The sequence below is a fragment of the Patella vulgata genome, chromosome 2 (genome assembly GCF_932274485.2).
Source record: "Patella vulgata chromosome 2, xgPatVulg1.2, whole genome shotgun sequence".
In the NCBI taxonomy this organism is placed as follows: Eukaryota; Metazoa; Mollusca; class Gastropoda; family Patellidae; genus Patella; species Patella vulgata.
The window spans coordinates 64,759,534-64,776,716 of NC_065880.2; the positions used below are offsets into that span (position 1 = coordinate 64,759,534).

At 47.6% G+C, this 17,183-nt stretch overlaps 1 non-coding gene across 1 annotated transcript; it reads right to left on the reverse strand.

Moving 5' to 3' along the window:
* Positions 1–4,147: 4,147 nt before the first annotated feature.
* On the reverse strand, positions 4,148–4,296 carry LOC126813590 (5.8S ribosomal RNA). Its single transcript, XR_007676925.1, has one exon. It is a non-coding gene; the product is annotated as a 5.8S ribosomal RNA (ribosomal RNA).
* Positions 4,297–17,183: the final 12,887 nt, after the last annotated feature.

Here is a 17,183-nt window from a genome sequence, read left to right on the forward strand (position 1 = left end):
CTATCGTGCCCGTCACTGGCCGACGGCAGATGGCGCTTGTGTCACAGGCCTTCACTCGATCGCGGGTCTGCCTCCGACACTTTCCCCAGCCTGTCTTTGGCAGACGGCAGATTTCCCCTGTTGTTGACGACGACGGATGGCAGATTCCTCTGCCGTCACAGGCCATCTCTCGACCGCGGGTCGGCCACCGGCACTTTCCCCAGCCTGTCTTTGGCAGACGGCAGATTTCCCCTGTTGTTGACGACGACGGATGGCAGATTCGCGGAGTCGGCCACCGACGGCAAATTCTCCTCGCCTTACTTTGGCACTGGACGATGCCCGATGTCTGTTGACGACGACACTGCAGCTTTTCTCGGCCCTGCGACGAAAGTGCAATCCTAGAACCGATACCCGTTGACGACACTGTATGCTCTCGCCCGAAGCGAGGGTCGCGACCCCAGAGGTATTTTGTCTGCACTCGGGCCTCGCGGACTCTCTCTTTCTCTCTCTTCTTTCTCAACTTCCCTCGCCCCGTGCGCCGCGCAGAGCTCTACCCGTCTTTTGTGGGTAAATGTCTTGCGGCGTTGCAAGGGGCGGGCGAAACCGAGAGCTCAGTCCGTCTACCGCGGATAAATCTCCTAGTCGAAGGACAAGTCTTAACGCATCGCACCCACAACAGGCTGCTCGACCAAGTACGACACCCCGACTCGCACAAACCCAAGTTGTCTGCAAGCAGATTTACCTGCCTTCGAAAGACACCTGCAGAAACACACAGGTCGGACATACACCGCCTAATCGTTTCGTTGCCGGTCAACGAGAGGCAGACGCGGACGTCGTGGGATGGGATTCCGGCTTAGAGGCGTTCAGCCGTAAGCCCGGGGACAAAGGCAAAGCGTCAATGGTAGTCACTACCAAGCACCAACGCTTTCAATCCCGGGTCAACGTTCCTCTCGTACTAGTCAGCCCTAACCGCTCGTAGCCGCTTGAATGATTCCCTACCAGTAGGGTAAAACTAACCTGTCTCATGACGGTCTAAACCCAGCTTACGTTCCCTGTTGGTGGGTGAACAATCCAACGCTTGGCGAATTCTGCTTCGCAATGATAGGAAGAACCGACATCGAAGGATCAAAAACAACGTCGCTAAGAACGCTTGGCTGCCACAAGCCAGTTATCCCTGTGGTAATTTTTCTGACACCTCTTGCGGGAAGCGGTAATATTGGGCTCTCCCGTCGTCGCTCGAGGGGCGACACAAAAGGATCGATAGACCCTGCTTTGATATGGATACCTCCTACTGAAAGGCATCCTCGAGCCAGCATTTGCCCTTTCGCTCGACCAAGGGTTTCTGTCCCTTGTGAGACTGGCCTTGGGGCGCCCGCGCTATCGGTTCGCGGGCACACCGCCCCAGTTAAGCTCAAAACTGAATCTGTCCTCGAACACCCTCGCGAGGTAAAGGAATTCCTCGCTTAGCCCCTTGAGCTCGCCGACGCCGCCGAGTGCGGCCGCTGCTGCGGTTATCACCGAGTGACTCGAACGAGGAACGCAGTAGAGGTCTTTCACTTGCGCCACAAGGCAGTCCCACGTAGGCTACACCTGCGCTCTCGCCCGACAAAGCCAATCGTGAGCCATACTCAAAAGGATCTTCCTTCCCCGCTGACAGCCCCGGATCCGTTCCTCCGGCTGTGGCTTCGCGGGAATCTCATTAAACCATTCATGCGCGTCACTAATTACATGACGAGGCATTTGGCTACCTTAAGAGACTCAGGTGCGCCCAACATAATTAGGATTCCCCCTTCCGAGCTAGCAGCGGGGCGCCCGGCCCTCATAGCCAATCCTTCTCCCAAAGTTACGGATCCATTTTGCCGACTTCGCTTACCTACATTGTTCTATCGACCAGAGGCTGCGAACCTTGGAGACCTGAGGCGGATTACGGTACGGCCCGAGGCGGGAGCGTAAAAGAGGTTGTCTTTGAGATTAGCCGTCGGAATTTCAAGGACTGTCGAGTCGTAGCCGAACAGGCCCCCGCTGGAGCCGGCTTTGCGGATAGAGTTGATTGCTCTCGCTCCCTATCTCCGGCAGAACCGCTTCGAGGGTCAGCGAGCGCGCCTCAAAAAAAAAGTTAACTCTTCTCGACTCTCCCGACGGCGTATCCGACCTTCCTTGCGTCTCCGCATGTGCTACGCCTTCGGGTATGGGAATACTAACCCGTTTCCCTTTCGGCCCCGTGCCAGACCGCTTGATCCAAAAATGTCTGGCTTCCCGTAGGATTTCTCCCAGGCCTTAGGACCGACTAACCCGTGGCCGATCGAAGGAATGACGCGGAACCCTTCTCCACTTCGGCCTTCGAGGTTCTCGCTCGAATATTTACTACTACCACCAAGATCGGCACCCGCGGCCGCTACACCCAGACTAGCGTCTAAGGTTTTGGCGCTAACCGCGGCGACCCTCCTACTCGTCTCGGCTTCGGTCTGTCCCCCCGGCGGGCCGGAGAGAATTTGCCGAGACGGCCGGGTGTAGGCTACACGTTATAGTGCCATCCATTTTCAGGGCCCACCAATTCGGCAGGTGAGTTGTTACGCACTAATTGGCGGGTACCGACTTCCATGGTCACCGTCCTGCTGTCTTTACCGATGAACGCCTTTTGTGGGTTCTGCTGAGCGTGACGATCGAGCGCCTTAACCCGGCGTTTGGTTCATCCCACAGCGCCAGTTCTGCTTACCAAAAGTGGCCCACTTCGCACTCATACAAATATGTGGGGGTCCAGCCTCCCTGATCGAGCGGAAGACAACTCTCGTCGTCCGTTCAAAGTTTGATATTAGCTCCACGCCCTTTCGGCACGGACTGCTCTAGTCATTTGCTTTACCGGACGAAAATGTCGCTGCGAGCGCCAGCTATCCTGGGGGAAACTTCGGAGGTAACCTGCTACTTTCGCCCCTAAACCCAAGTATCGTGATTCATTTGCGCGTCAGAACCACTTAGGACTTCCACCGACATTTCTGTCATCTTCATCCCGCTCTGGCCTAGTTCACCACCGAGGCCGTAACAACCCCGACGGACCGGTCCTGTGCCTCGCTCGCAAGAGAGAGGATCGTACCACGTCGCTTTCACTGCGCCCAAGGGAGTGTTTTTTCCCTGTGACTTGCGCTCACGTTAGACTGCCGCCAAAGCCAGCCGCGGACCCTCTAGACTGTCCTCCAATGCCTGCCGCACCGCCAACGTCGATCGAGAGACCGCACTTGCACTGTTAAGCCTACGAGAGACAGTCAAGGCGGCCGCGACGGCGCTGGGGAACTCGGTCGCGAGCGAGGACGGGGCCGTTCCTCGGCCCGGAGCAACGTTCGCCTTAGAACAGACCAGTGCAGATAGGGGGTTCAGCGTCCCAAGAGACGCGGCCGTTGCCTGACTCCAGCCGAGATGAAGCCCTCCGAGCCGGTCGCGACACAACGGAAGATACGCCGACGGGGACGACCCTCTCGGTCGACCGAGCCCGTCCCCCGAGAAGAACAGGTCCAGAACGCACGAGGAACCGCCTGCCCGGCGAGCAGGATTCCGCTGATCGCACCGGCGGTTCCACCCGTGTGCCCGTGGGCGCTTTCTCGGTCTCTTGAACTCTCTCTTCAAAGTTCTATTCAACTTTCCCTCACGGTACTTGTTCACTGTCGGACTCGTGCCAGTATTTAGCCTTTGATGGAGCCTTCTACCCGCTTTGAGCTGCGATCCTAAGCAACTCGACTCTCGGGCACCGAATGCGCCAGGCAGAAAACCCAGACCGAGGTAAAGGCCTCACACCCACTCTGGGAGCAGACCTGTCCCGCGGGACTTGCCGAACAGTCAGACACCTGGCGAGTCGGGCTCTTACGCCACAGTTAGGGAACCACCGCTGACCTATGGGGGATTCGGCGATGGGCTCTTCCCGCTTCACTCGCCGCTACTGAGGGAATCCCGGTTGGTTTCTTTTCCTCCGCTTACTGATATGCTTAAGTTCAGCGAGTGATCTCGCTCGATCTGAGGCCGGTGAAAGAAAGAATTGGCGGAAAGGACGTGCCCGGAAGGACGCTCGTTCTGCCTGCCCAAGGTTCGTCCCAGGCGTGCTACCTTCCGTGTTGTCACGGCACCCACCTCCGTCTGTCTGTTTTTGAGGAGACGAGGCCTCACCGGCCACCGCAACTGCCGGCCCTCGGACGAACGTGGCCGCGGGAGAGCCCACGGACGCCATGTGCGTTCGAGACGTCGATGATCGTCACTGCAATTCACATCGCTTAACGCGTCAGGCCGCGCTCTTCATCGACGCACGAGCCGAGTGATCCAATGTCTACGGCCGTACTTTATAAACCGCGGACCGCCGAACACGAGAAGGGTCGTGAACACGTACCGGTAGAAAAGAAGCCGTGCCAAGGCCATGCCTTGGTCCAGCACTCCTCGCCGCAGACTGGTTGGCACGGGACGTGCCTCCTAATGTCTGTTGGTGCGACCGTGAAACCGATCGGTTTCAAGGGAGTTCTCGTCTAGCACGGTTAACCCGTTGTAGGCGAGATTGCCCCCGAAGGAACAGCGCCCCCCCCCCCAACCTCCCCTTCCCTAGACCGTAGGCACAAGCGTCTATTTAAGAGCGAGGCCTCGCCCGTTAGCGGAATAAACCAGACTTTTCACTTCACCAGCCACGAACGGCCAAGCACCACCTATCACCGAATCGAAAAAGAACTGCACGAGCGTCTGTCAATCCTGACGATGTCCGGACCGGGTAAGTTGCCCGGGTTCGTGTCAAAACCCCCTCCGGTCAAAACCCCCTAGGTCGAAACCCTTTGGTCAACCCCCCCCCCCTAGGTCATAACACCCTTGGACTTAAATTAAAAGCGCCCCCCCCCCCCCCCCATTTTTTATTTATTTATTTTTTAATTTTTTTATTTCATTTATTATTATTTAAAAACAAATATTTGAAAAATAAAATATTATTATTTAAAAAAAAATATGATGACCAACTAAGACAATTGACCTCACAATTAACGTAACATAATCTGCTTTTTACTAGGAATAACATAGCCTCAGTTATTGTAATCATTCAAGTGAAATGCAATTATCTGATCAATCTCAACTGAACTCATGGCACAACAATTTAAAATCTCCTATACCACCCCTATTCCTAGCAGAACTCTGGAACGTTCATCTGACAACACCTGGTGGTGGGTTTTGCACTAACAATCTATGCGGGTCTTGGCGGGCTCTCGAAAATCTCCGTCTGGATCACAGCAATGTTAAGACTGCACCCCTGCAATACTCACGCGGACAACCACCAAAAAACAACAAAAGATCTACAAGAAAGACTTTACAACTTAAGACTGCACCCCTGCAATACTCACGCGGACAACCACCAAAAAACAACAAAAGATCTACAAGAAAGACTTTACAACTTGTGTGCAAACCATAAAAGGTATTGGGCACACCATCCTGCTGGAAATTATTTCACCCATTGCAAATAATTGCAAATAAAATATAAAAATAGTCGATTTTGTTGTGTACTTCATTTCACAAACCACAAAAACATAATTTTGAAATGATTTTAATATTATATAATATAAAAATGGTGGTTTTGACCAAAGGGGGTTCTGACTTAGGGGGGTTCTGACCGGAGGGGGTTTTGACCGTATCCCAAGTTGCCCCGTGTTGCGTCAAATTAAGCCGCAGGCTCCACTCCTTGTTGTGCCCTTCAATCAATTCCTTCAAGTTTCAGCCTTGCGACCATACTACCCCCGGAACCCGTAAACTCTCAGGTTGCCCGAAGCCGCCAAAAACGGGTCCATAACCGCTGTTCTCGATCCTCGTCCGCGGCCCGACGGTATCTGATCGTTTTTGCTCCACCCACCTTCGTTCTGGATTAAGGAAGACATAAATTGCGGCGGGATCTCTCCCGCTAAGGAGAGAAGCGATGCAGGGCGGTCAAGTCCGCCTCGCCCCGCGCACCCGTTGGGAGCAGCCAAGAAATCTCCGACCGGGTCCGCAGCGTATCGCAGCCGACCGTGTCGTCTCCGAGATCCAACGACGAGCTTTCTAACCGCAGCAACTCGGATATAGGCTATTGGAGCTGGAATTACCGCGGCTGCTGACACCAGGCTTGCCCTCCAATAGCTCCCGGCACACTTTTTTTAAGTTGTGCTCATTCCGCCCGCGGCGTCCACGAAAGGGCCCCGCCACGTTATTTTTCGTCACTACCTCCCCGTGTCGGGATTGGGTAAGTTGCGCGCCTGCTGCCCTCCTTCGAGGTGGTAGCCGTTTCGCAGGCTCCCTCTCCGGAATCGAACCCTGATTCCCCGTTACCCGTCATCACTGTGGTAGGCAGGTCGCCGACCATCGCCAATTGATGGGACAGACACTTCATGGCAAAGTCGTCGGGGGCCCGCAAAGACCCCGCGAACGGCACAGTTATTCGGATTTCAACACCTTTCGCTTCGCCCCGTCGCTACTTTTGATGGTAGCTTCGCAGGCTAGGGCGATCTGATCCAGAGAATAAATGCCGTTTCCCCCCTTTTCCAGAGGAGTGGGGAGCCACGTTGTCTTGCATGTATTAGCTCTAGAATTACCACAGTTATCCATTAAACCGACCCGCTTTTCGCCAAGGAACCGTATCTGACTAATGAGCCGTTCGCAGTTCCGACTCGCTCCCCGCCGTTAAGCGGGAGAGCGAGGGTCGGCAGGGAGGAGAACCTAATTCTGAATTCCACGCCTGCCTCGTTTGCTGCGTAATACCGGACGAGGAAGGTAGTCCAGAGGGAGTTCCCTCGCTAGGCGTACGGAAGAACCGAGATGAGCCGAGACGGGCCACGCAAGAGACGAGCTCCAGCGGGCGCGTCGAATCGGGATCTCCCCGCGGCGTTTGCTGCAGGGATGATAGTCGAGACTCGCTGATTTAACAATCGGACGAGCCAGTCTGTCTCGCCGTGTAAGCGTACACTGGAACGTTTCGGGTCTGCCGGGCGGGCCGAGAAATAAATCTCTGCACCACCGACCGTCACGACCTGTGACCCGCGCCAAGATTATCGGCCGGCCTCGCCCCACCGTCTCCATCGAGTTTTCGATCGTACGAAAGTGCGTGGTGACTGGACGATAGATTGGGCAAAACGATTCCCCGCTTTCCGACCGTTTCGTTGCCTTCGAGAGAGAGAACCGGGGCGAAGAAGAGAGAAGAAAGGGCGCGCCGCGAGAGAGCCGAGAAGGGGGACGCGGTCTCGGGTGCCATACTTCCTCTCGGGCAAGCGGCGCGACGACGGTGACGAAAAGGGTAACCGGGAGCTGCACGAACACACACTACCTAGTCTTCACTCCACTCAACCGCCGTGTACGCACAGAGCAAGAGGAGACCGGCCAACCTTCCACCGCCAATCGGTCGTCTCCAGAAAAATCTTCGACCAATTCTCCGCCAAAGTTCCTTAGTTCCCCGCCGAGGACCGGCTGAGCTTCACCCCCCCCCCCCCCTCGCTGCCTTCGAGAGAGAGAGAACCGTTGCGAAGAAGAGAGGCGAAAGGGCGTGCCGAGAGAGAGCCGAGCAAGGGGGGGGGGGGCGGTCTCGGACGCCATCCTCCTCCTCGGGCAAGCGGCGCGAGGACGGTGACGAGAAGGGTAACCGGGAGCTGCACGAACACACACTCCCTAGTCTTCACTCCACTCAACCGCCGTGTACACACCGAGCAAGAGGAGGCCGGCCAACCTTCCACCGCCAATCGCTCGTCTCCAGAAACTCCCTCGACCAATTCTCCGCCAAAGTTCCCTACTTCCCCGCCGAGGTCCGGCTGAGCTTCACCCCCCCCCCCCTCGCTGGCTTCGAGAGAGAGAACCGTTGCGAAGAAGAGAGACGAAAGGGCGTGTCGAGAAAGAGCCGAGCAAGGGGAGGCGGTCTCGGGTGCCATCCTCCCCCTCGAGCAAGCGGCGTGACGAGAAGGGTAACCGGGAGCTGCACGAACACACACTCCCTAGCCTTCACTCAACGGCCGTGTTGTGATAGAATACATAACTCGTATTTATTAAATGGATATTTTAATACTGGATAACATATTTACAGGTACAATTCTACATAATGAACGTCATTTGGTTGGGTATAGTAACGTCTATCTATAGCTGCTCCCCCTAGGCCTCACAGGACCTCTCTGCCCTGTCCTCTCAAAGTATGCCATTTTGTAAAGTGCAGGGGTATCTGTCACGAGATCTCGGCAGACAATCCTGATTGATTTTCATGTTATATAAACAATTAAGCTGATTGGATAACTCGTAGGCACATTGAGACTGATTGACAGCTGGGACTCTATAGTTCATTTAGAACAATGAAATGCTAATGACTTGGTGTCTGTTATTATAGCAAGCCGAGTAAATAGGCGTTGGTAATCAGAACAATGAAAACGAATTATTAAGAGTCACACATCTTAACACTAGACAATAGGTGTTAATACTTGTTAAGAATACTTGTTAAGCTTAAATCTTATATCATATACTTGTCTAAAGACAACCCCAGCAAACAAGTTTGTGCAACCCATTACATCTTACATAATACTATGCGATAACCCTCACACCTGCCATAGATTAAATTTTACAATTAATCTGCCACATGTCCAAAATGAGTTACAAATGAAGGATATAAATTAAAATATGAATTCAAAATACAATATATATATGAAAACCTAACCATCCTAATATTTCTCACTAATCACATTGTAAATTGATGCACCTTGTACACATAACACGTCATTGTCTGCGATATCACCTCGGTGGAAGCGGACGTAAAAAACAACTAACACTAACTAACAAAATACAATATTAAATTTTAGATCCCGAATGATATTGTATTACAGTACGCACCGGGCAAGAGGAGACCGGCCAACCTTCCACCGCCAGTCGCTCGTCTCCAGAAACTCGCCCGACCAATTCTCCGCCGAGGACCGGCTGAGCTTCACCCTCCATATAATCGAAAACGCACTCGTTTGAAAGGTATGCACATGCACCGTACCAGGTTTCGTCTCTCTCACCTACCGAGACGGGCACTGGAATTCCTCGAGAGCGCGACTCGACCGCGAAGCAACGCATCGGCCGTCTCAAGGAATTCTAACCCCGGCTGTCTGTTCCCCGCATCTCTCTACAACTCCTTTAGAGCACGACGCGGCCGCGAAGCCATGCATCAGCCGTCTCGAGGAATTTCAGTCCCGGTCGTCTCTTCCCCGCATCTCTCTCCAACTCCGGGGAGAACGCGCTAGCCAGCCATTCCAGGCGACCGCTGGCCCAAGGGAATCTCGCCCCGCCTAGCCCTCGATTTATCCTGTTCAAAACTTGTATGTGTGGCTTGCGTTCAACGGCCAAAAAAAAAAATTGCTCGTGGGCAATTTTCGTACTCGGGGAACCGAGTGGCTAAAATGTTTCGGCTCATTAACATATTATCCGATTTCGGGGGTTGACCTGCATTCAATTTCTAGACGATCGCGGCCGCTGTCAGCATTCTCTTCGCGCGGGCAGATGAGGATTATATTTCCCCGCCCGAAGCGCCCTTCGACCTTCGTGTAGCGTCTCTGGGTTGCGATTGCCCTACTGATTCTCTGCCTTGGCCAGATTCTCTCCCTTAATCTTATTAAAGGGCAAGTGTTCGAACATTTAGCGGCATGCAGTTATGTCACACAGCACGGGTGTCGGGCTGTGCCCGGTCGACGTTTCGGTCATCAATCTCTCGTTATGACGAGACCGCGTAGAAAGTGCTCTCTCTGCTTCAGTCGTATGACTGGCGAGACATTATCGGGCAGTGCACGGCAAAAATGATGATATTAAAAACAGTTTATTCACAACTACATGTACAAGCATGAGTATGGAAGTTACAACAAACATTTCACATTGTGATGCATAACAATATCTAACGACATGTGTAGACAGGATGCCGTTGCGAAGAGCATACGTACGTACAAGTGCAACTCGGTCAGATACAGAGAGACAGAGAGAGAGACAGATACAGTCAGAGAGAGAGAGAGAGACAGAGAGACAGAGAGAGAGACAGAGAGAGACAGACAGAGAGACAGACACAGAGACAGAGAGAGACAGAGAGAGAGACAGATACAGTCAGAGAGAGAGAGAGAGACAGAGATAGAGAGACAGAGAGAGAGAGACAGAGTGACAGGGAGAGAGACAAAGAGAGACAGGGAGAGAGGCAGAGAGAGAGAGAGAGGCAGAGAGAGAGAGACACACAGACACAGAGAGAGAGACAGACAGAGAGAGCCAGAGAGAGAGACAGACAGAGAGAGAGAACTAGCTCATTTCGGGACTAACATAAGTACAATTGCTTGTAAGGGTCTTTATCAGTGTGTGTGTGTGGGGGAGGGGGCTGGAAAAAACCCACGTACTACGCCAGTTGACTCAATGGCAGACCCTATGATTCCACGCAGCACACGCGTTACACCAACCAGTCCCCGATTAATGGATAAAACATTCAAGATCCATGTAATTTAAAACCAGTGTAATACAAAAAAAACCTGTCCAGAGTCGGCACTATGCGCTAAGTGCGATATTGTTTTTCGAGCATATTTGTTTCATCAATGAAATTTTTGGTGTCATATAAATGCAACGGCAACAGTCAAATTGATTTGTTGATTGGATTATTTTATAATGAATCACTTTCAGGTTGCTGTATTCAGGGTGGGGGGGGGGCATCCCATAGGCCTAACCGCCGAATGAAATTGCTGATCTCATTTCGGTGCAGAAATATGGGATGTTAAACCCCATTTCTGTTCATTTGATTTCACCGACCTGATGGACTTAGGTTGTCATAAGCTATTAATTTACTATCAAAATAAGCACTAATCCTTTGCAAACAAAATGGATTTGATTTCAGATGGACAAGAAAAATGGACAGCCAGAAACATTATTTTACATAAATTCTTATATCCAATAAGATGGTATCCGGCTTTGTCTCCATGCAAAAATTCCCACATAGAACACTGCATTACATATACTCGTTTTCATTGACCCGGATGGAGCAGAAAAGTAAGTCGTGAAACAACATATATATAACGTGTTATATTTGAATTTAAGAGAATCCCTACCTTTATAGGATTTTCTAGTTAGTTGATTACTGGACAGTATTGCTGAAAATTTCAAACGTTAGTTTATATTGTGAAAAATATCTCTTTTATTTTGCATCTTTCTTAATATTGCAAAAACAAAATAAAACGTTTTGTTAAACATACATTATTCAGGAGCTTAATCTGCCTATTGCAGGTCTTTCTTTAGGCCCGAAATGTCATAAACTAATAATTAGACATCTATTAACATGACAAGATCATAATCAACCCTCGATGCCATCGGATATCTTCGATATTAAACAGATTAGAGCGATTCAGCTCTATTTTGATTTAATCTAAAAATGGAGGAGCGAGGCTTAGCTTCGAACAGCCAGTGCGGTGGTTGCAATTAATGCACATGTCTTGTCAAACCTTCTAAGGCTAATATCTTCGCTCGCAATACAGTAATTTTACATTATCTATTTTCGAACTATTATAGACAGAATGGTTAACTCTTTATCTAAATATTACATAATCTATCTTTAAGTAAGGCTGTTTGACGCCATGGCGTCATAGTTGAACCCAAAATGGCGCCTGGAATTGATTTGTCGTAACTTTCCCCATAGCCTTATAATAAGGCTCTGACTTTCTCTATATAAGGCTTTGGCTGTATTGACATTGCGAAACCATTGCGACGTCACAGACGTAATTTGATGTTATATTCGAATTCTTTTGGTGCATGTTTCTATATGTCCATAAGTGTCTAAAGTTAATAGGTTTGCCGTTATTTGAATGTAAGGTTCCAAATTGCCGGCCATCTTGAATGTATGCTAATTAGACCCTTTCCGGGTGTTCGATTTTTGGAGACTTTAGTTTTTACATGCAGAATACCCCACTGAATGATAATCAAAAACTAACTTTTGCGGTGCAATTCAAATTCTTTAGGTACAGGTTTCTACATGCCCATAATATATTTTTAGGTTCCAGGTATCCTATTTTTGGAGACTTTTGTTTTTACATGCAGAATACCCTACCGAATGATAATCAAAAACTAACTTTTGCGGTGCAATTTGATTTCTTTTAGGTTTTTTTTTAGCTAATTTTACAAGCCTGGTTGTAGCATAATAATTACTCGAATAAGAAACTTGGAACAGTCTGTCTATCAACTTGAAGATCGTGATGTAATTAACGACGCAGACTGGGGACAAACTGGCAGTATAATAGATTAATAACAAACTTGCCACTAGTGACGAGTTTACCATTTATTTTGTCTCCCTTATGAAAGCTATAAACAACTTGACTGATCAGTTCAGTTATGTGAAATAGTGTATATCTTTATGATATACCAATAAACCACTAGTATAAATGGTTCCGGATGATGTATTAATAACTTGAAATCTGAAATTAGTAACTTAAAATCTGAATTTAGTAACTTGAAATTCTCACTGAAGAGTCTTGGAATGTCGGCTCTTTAACTTCAAATTTATTTTAAGACTCTAAGTTGACATTCCAAGACAATAAGTGTCTAGACATTTAAATTAGTAGCATGAAATTTGGACCTATTAAAGTATTAAAGAGGCAATAACTTTATCCAAACCAGAATAATTTGTCCTCATAAATCAGCTATTTATCATACTAATTTTTGAAGATGCATATTAATTTAGAAATTCTAATAGTTTAAGCTCTAGTACTTGCAATGTTCTTGAAAAATGGAAATTGTTTATCTCTCTATAACGATCCTTGTCGTCATCCACAAGAACCAACAAGAGCGTTTTGAACCTCCCCCCCCCCCCCTCCCAACCTGTGCAAAAAAACCCTAAAGAAATCATTATTATAATATATTGCTTTTTTCACGAGGAGGTCCAAGATGAAAAAAAACCCATCGAAATCCACCATGGGCAATTTGTTTTATGGACGATTTAGTTTTTCTATCCGACCTCAATATGGACGATGCTTGTAAAACTGCCTTACGTAAGTTATTCGCAACTTGACCACATTAAATTCATTATCAAATTGTAAGCAACCATACACACACTCAACACCATAAGTTTTAATATAATTATTACATAATAATATTGGCGCAACTATTTAGTTCCACCATATGCGTCTGATTTGGTAGGATGAACTGCCACAAAATGGTATGCTGACGCGGGTGTGTGATGGATTAGTTTGTGTTCAATTTGTCATGCAATCACTCTACTCACTGTAGGTTGACTGACGCCGAAATCGTCACCACTACACAGTTGCATTTTACCAGTAGCTAGGAAACGAAGCGTAATGGCGATCTTCATCTCAGCGTCGATTGAGAAATTTCGTTTAGTAGGACTCGTAAGTAGATGCCGAACTAAATCTGTCACAAAAAGAATCCCACCCATGTCCATTCGATATCTCCTTATCAACTCGTCATTGTTGTACTCCACTAAGAAATCTCTTCTTGTTTTAAACTCTCTTAGGCGGCGTACACGGACGGCCATGTTAACCAAGATAAGAGTACTTTTAACAAGTTAGGAGTGCTACAGGAGGACTCCTAAATATGTGTCATAGTTAGGAGTAATTCTTAAATTAAAATGTTTTATAAATAGGTCTTAGGAAAATCTACAAAGTTAGGAGTAATTTTTGACAGTTAAGAGTTGGTTCCAACTCTTAGAATTTTTATAAATACCGCCCCAGATCACGAGCTTATCCATCCAGAGAAGAAAGTTTCAAACGAGCTGACTTGCGAACCTCAACGAAGCCACTTTATGAGCGCCAAAGCAGCGAGTCCTTACACACTGCCAGAAATGCTGTCTGACAGTATTCAGACACTGATTGTCGAGATAAATAGAGCTGATCAGATACCGCCTGTCGCCTGATCACTAGCTTATCCGACCTCAGAAAGAAAATTGTCAAACAAACGGACTTGCGAACCTCAACAAAGCCCCCGAAAATTTGAACAAGAGCATCGCTAACGCTGCAATATACGTCCATATTCCTGCTTTGATTGATATGGTACTTTGTAAAATGAGGAGAATGAAATATGAAATGGCTGCAATGACTGTAATATGACAAGAGGCAAAGAAGGCTAGGCGTTGGGTTTGTTTTGCAAAATTTACAGACAAAATATTAACAAAAAAGTGGGTGTGACACTGCCCCAGGTGGTCGGGGCATGTACCAAAATAAATAGTTGTTGTCTTTACGGTATAAAAAATAAATATTCAAAGTTTCAAGATGATCCGTTCAGAATTACAGTCTGTAGACGATAAATACAAAAATTGGGTGTGGCTCTGCCCCTGGGGGTTGGATATGGAACAATATAAATAGGCACCACCCTGTTATTGAAATGATTGATATGCTGAATTTGAACAAAATCTGTTAATTATTACAACCTGTAGAGTATTTACCGATAAAAACTAACAATAAAGTGGGTGTGGTACCACACCCCTGGGTATCGGGACATGCGCCAAAATAAATAGTTGCTATACTTACAGTATAAGGAATAAATATGTCAAGTTCCAAGATGATCCATTTAGAATTCCAGCCTGTTGACAAAAACACAAAAAAAATGGGCGTGGTTCTGCCCCTGGGGGTTGGACATGAACCAATATATATAGGTACATGCCTATGCTGGATCATTCCGATTGGATCCAGATATGTTAATAATTGCAACCTGTATATCATTTTCAGACAAAATATCCATAAAAAGTGGGTGTGGGACCGTCGAAAGGGCAGGGGGTGGGGCGGGGTCATGCACCGACATCAATAGTTGCCGTCCTTAGGGTATAAGAAATAAGTATACCAAGTTCCAAAATAATCCATTCAGAATTGTGGCCTTTGGGCGCTAAAGGCAAAAATTGGGCGTGGCTCTGCACCTGGGGGTAGGGGTATTCACCAAAATCAATAGACATGCAGTTGTCGTCTTTAGGCTATAAGGAATACATATCCCAAGATGATCCATTAAGAATCGTGGCCTGTAGGCAACACACAGAGACACAAAGAAAAAATGGGTGTGGCTCTACCCCTGGTTAATGGGCAATCACCAAAAAAACAATAGGGGTCATCCTTAGGATATAAGGAATAGGTATGCAAAGTTTCAAAAGGATCTGTTAAGAATTGCTGCAGGCGGAACACAAGACACACAAACACTGGGCGTGGCTCTGTCCCAGGGGGGCGGGCATGCGCCAAAAATAATAGAGGTCAGCCTTAGTGTATAAGGAATAAGTATAAAAAAGTTTTCAAGACGATTGATTAAGCATTGCGGGTTGTAAGTGACACACAGACACACAAAAAGAAAATGGGCGTGGGAGTTGGGCATTCACCACATACAATAGAAGGAATACGTATGCAAAGTTTCAGGGTGATAAGTTAAGAAATTCTGTCTGTAGATGACAAACAAATAAATGCAAGAAATGGGCGTGGCTCTGCCACTGGGAGTCGGGCATGTACCAAAAACAATAGGGATCATCCATAGGATATAAGGAATTCATATGAAAATCTTTCAAGACGATCGATTAACAATTGTGGCCTGTAGGCGACACACAAAAACTAAAACAAAATGGGCGTGGCTCTGCCCCTGGGAGTTGGGGATGCAACCCAAACGATAGCGATGCTCCTTGGGGTACAAGGAATAAGTATGCAAAGTTTCATGATGATACGTTAGGAAATGCGGCCTGTCGACGACAAGCAGGTTTGGGGCGGGGGGTATTGGCGCCGCCATGGAGTTACAGTGAGACAATTATTGTTGGGAACGGTTCGATTTACAGTTCGTACGATCGGCTTGGCAGGGATACTTCGGAGTGGCCACTTATGATCTGTAGGGTATTTTGGTGAGTTTTCAGATACATTTTATACGTTAGTCATGTGTTAATGCCATACGCGTTTGGGGTGGAACAATTTGAGTTCATCTCGTTTAGCCAATTAGGAATGTCTTAGGTACCCCACCATGAAAATGTTTGGCGGGGGTACCCGACCACTGAAAATGTCTGGAAGTACCGTTCTTGATACATGTGGATATCATGACTATTTTGCAACCAGTTTCTTGTGATTGCTATTCTAGCTTATCTTTAGGAGTTTGGGATTACTGCGCATGCGCCATATGAACCTTGACCTTTTTCCCCGCCATAATTGTTTTCATCCGCTTAACTTGCTGACTGAGATTAACTATTCTGTGAAGAATTCCGAATTTGGCGTGCCTGGCATGGCTCCGAGACCGTTAATGTAAACGGGTCAATTTCTTGAAATTTATCGAGGCCTGGTGCCGTGCCGAGTACGGCACGCTTATCGCGGCAAAGTGTAAACGGTGTGGTACATAAACCCCGTTTACATTACAAATTTTAAGCGTACCAGGCACGGCACGGTTAATTTTTTTGTAGTGTAAATGGGTCAAACATAAACGTGTCGTACTGAGTACCGTGCCAATCTGGTCTACTGAATCTCGGCACGGTGCCAAGCACGGCACGGTGAAATTTTCGTAGTGTAAACGCTATCCGGTCTGAGCACGGTTTCAGTAAGCATTACTACGCATGCGCCAAACGAACCTTGACCTTTTTTCCCGCGAACTTTAACGGTCCTGTCTAAATGGCTGCTCAAACTAAATCAACCGCCATAATTGTTTTCATCCGGGTAATTTGCATAGGGGCTGAAATTAACTTTTCTGTGAAGGGTACCACATTTGGCGTACCTGACACGGTTCCGAGACCGGTTATTTTGGAGTAATGTAAACGAGTCAATTTCTTGAAATTTATCGCGGCCGGGTACCGTGAAGAGAACGGCACGCTTATCGCGGTCAAGCGTAAACGTGACCGACAAGGAAAGATATGTTATAGATAGAGCATATTCTACATATAATATCCAAAATTGAAATTATTTCATAAAAAATTAACAAAGCGAAATATTGACAAAACGGCATAATACCAGTTTATTCAATGTGGAGCCATACATGCCATAATACAAGCAGTATTTATTTTGGAATATCAACGCAACAAATTTTAGATATGACAATAATATAGATCTGTCTAATATTATATTAGGACTATTATTCCTTTTCTGTGATTGTATCATGCTCATTGGTGAAATAAAATAGTTTGTTGAGACACGCCCGGACTATTACAACTCGCATATTTTATTCAATTGAATTAAAATACGTTTTCTATGGCTAGGCTAAGCAACAAATTACGCTTATCTAAAATGTTCTCTGCATTATGTAATACATCG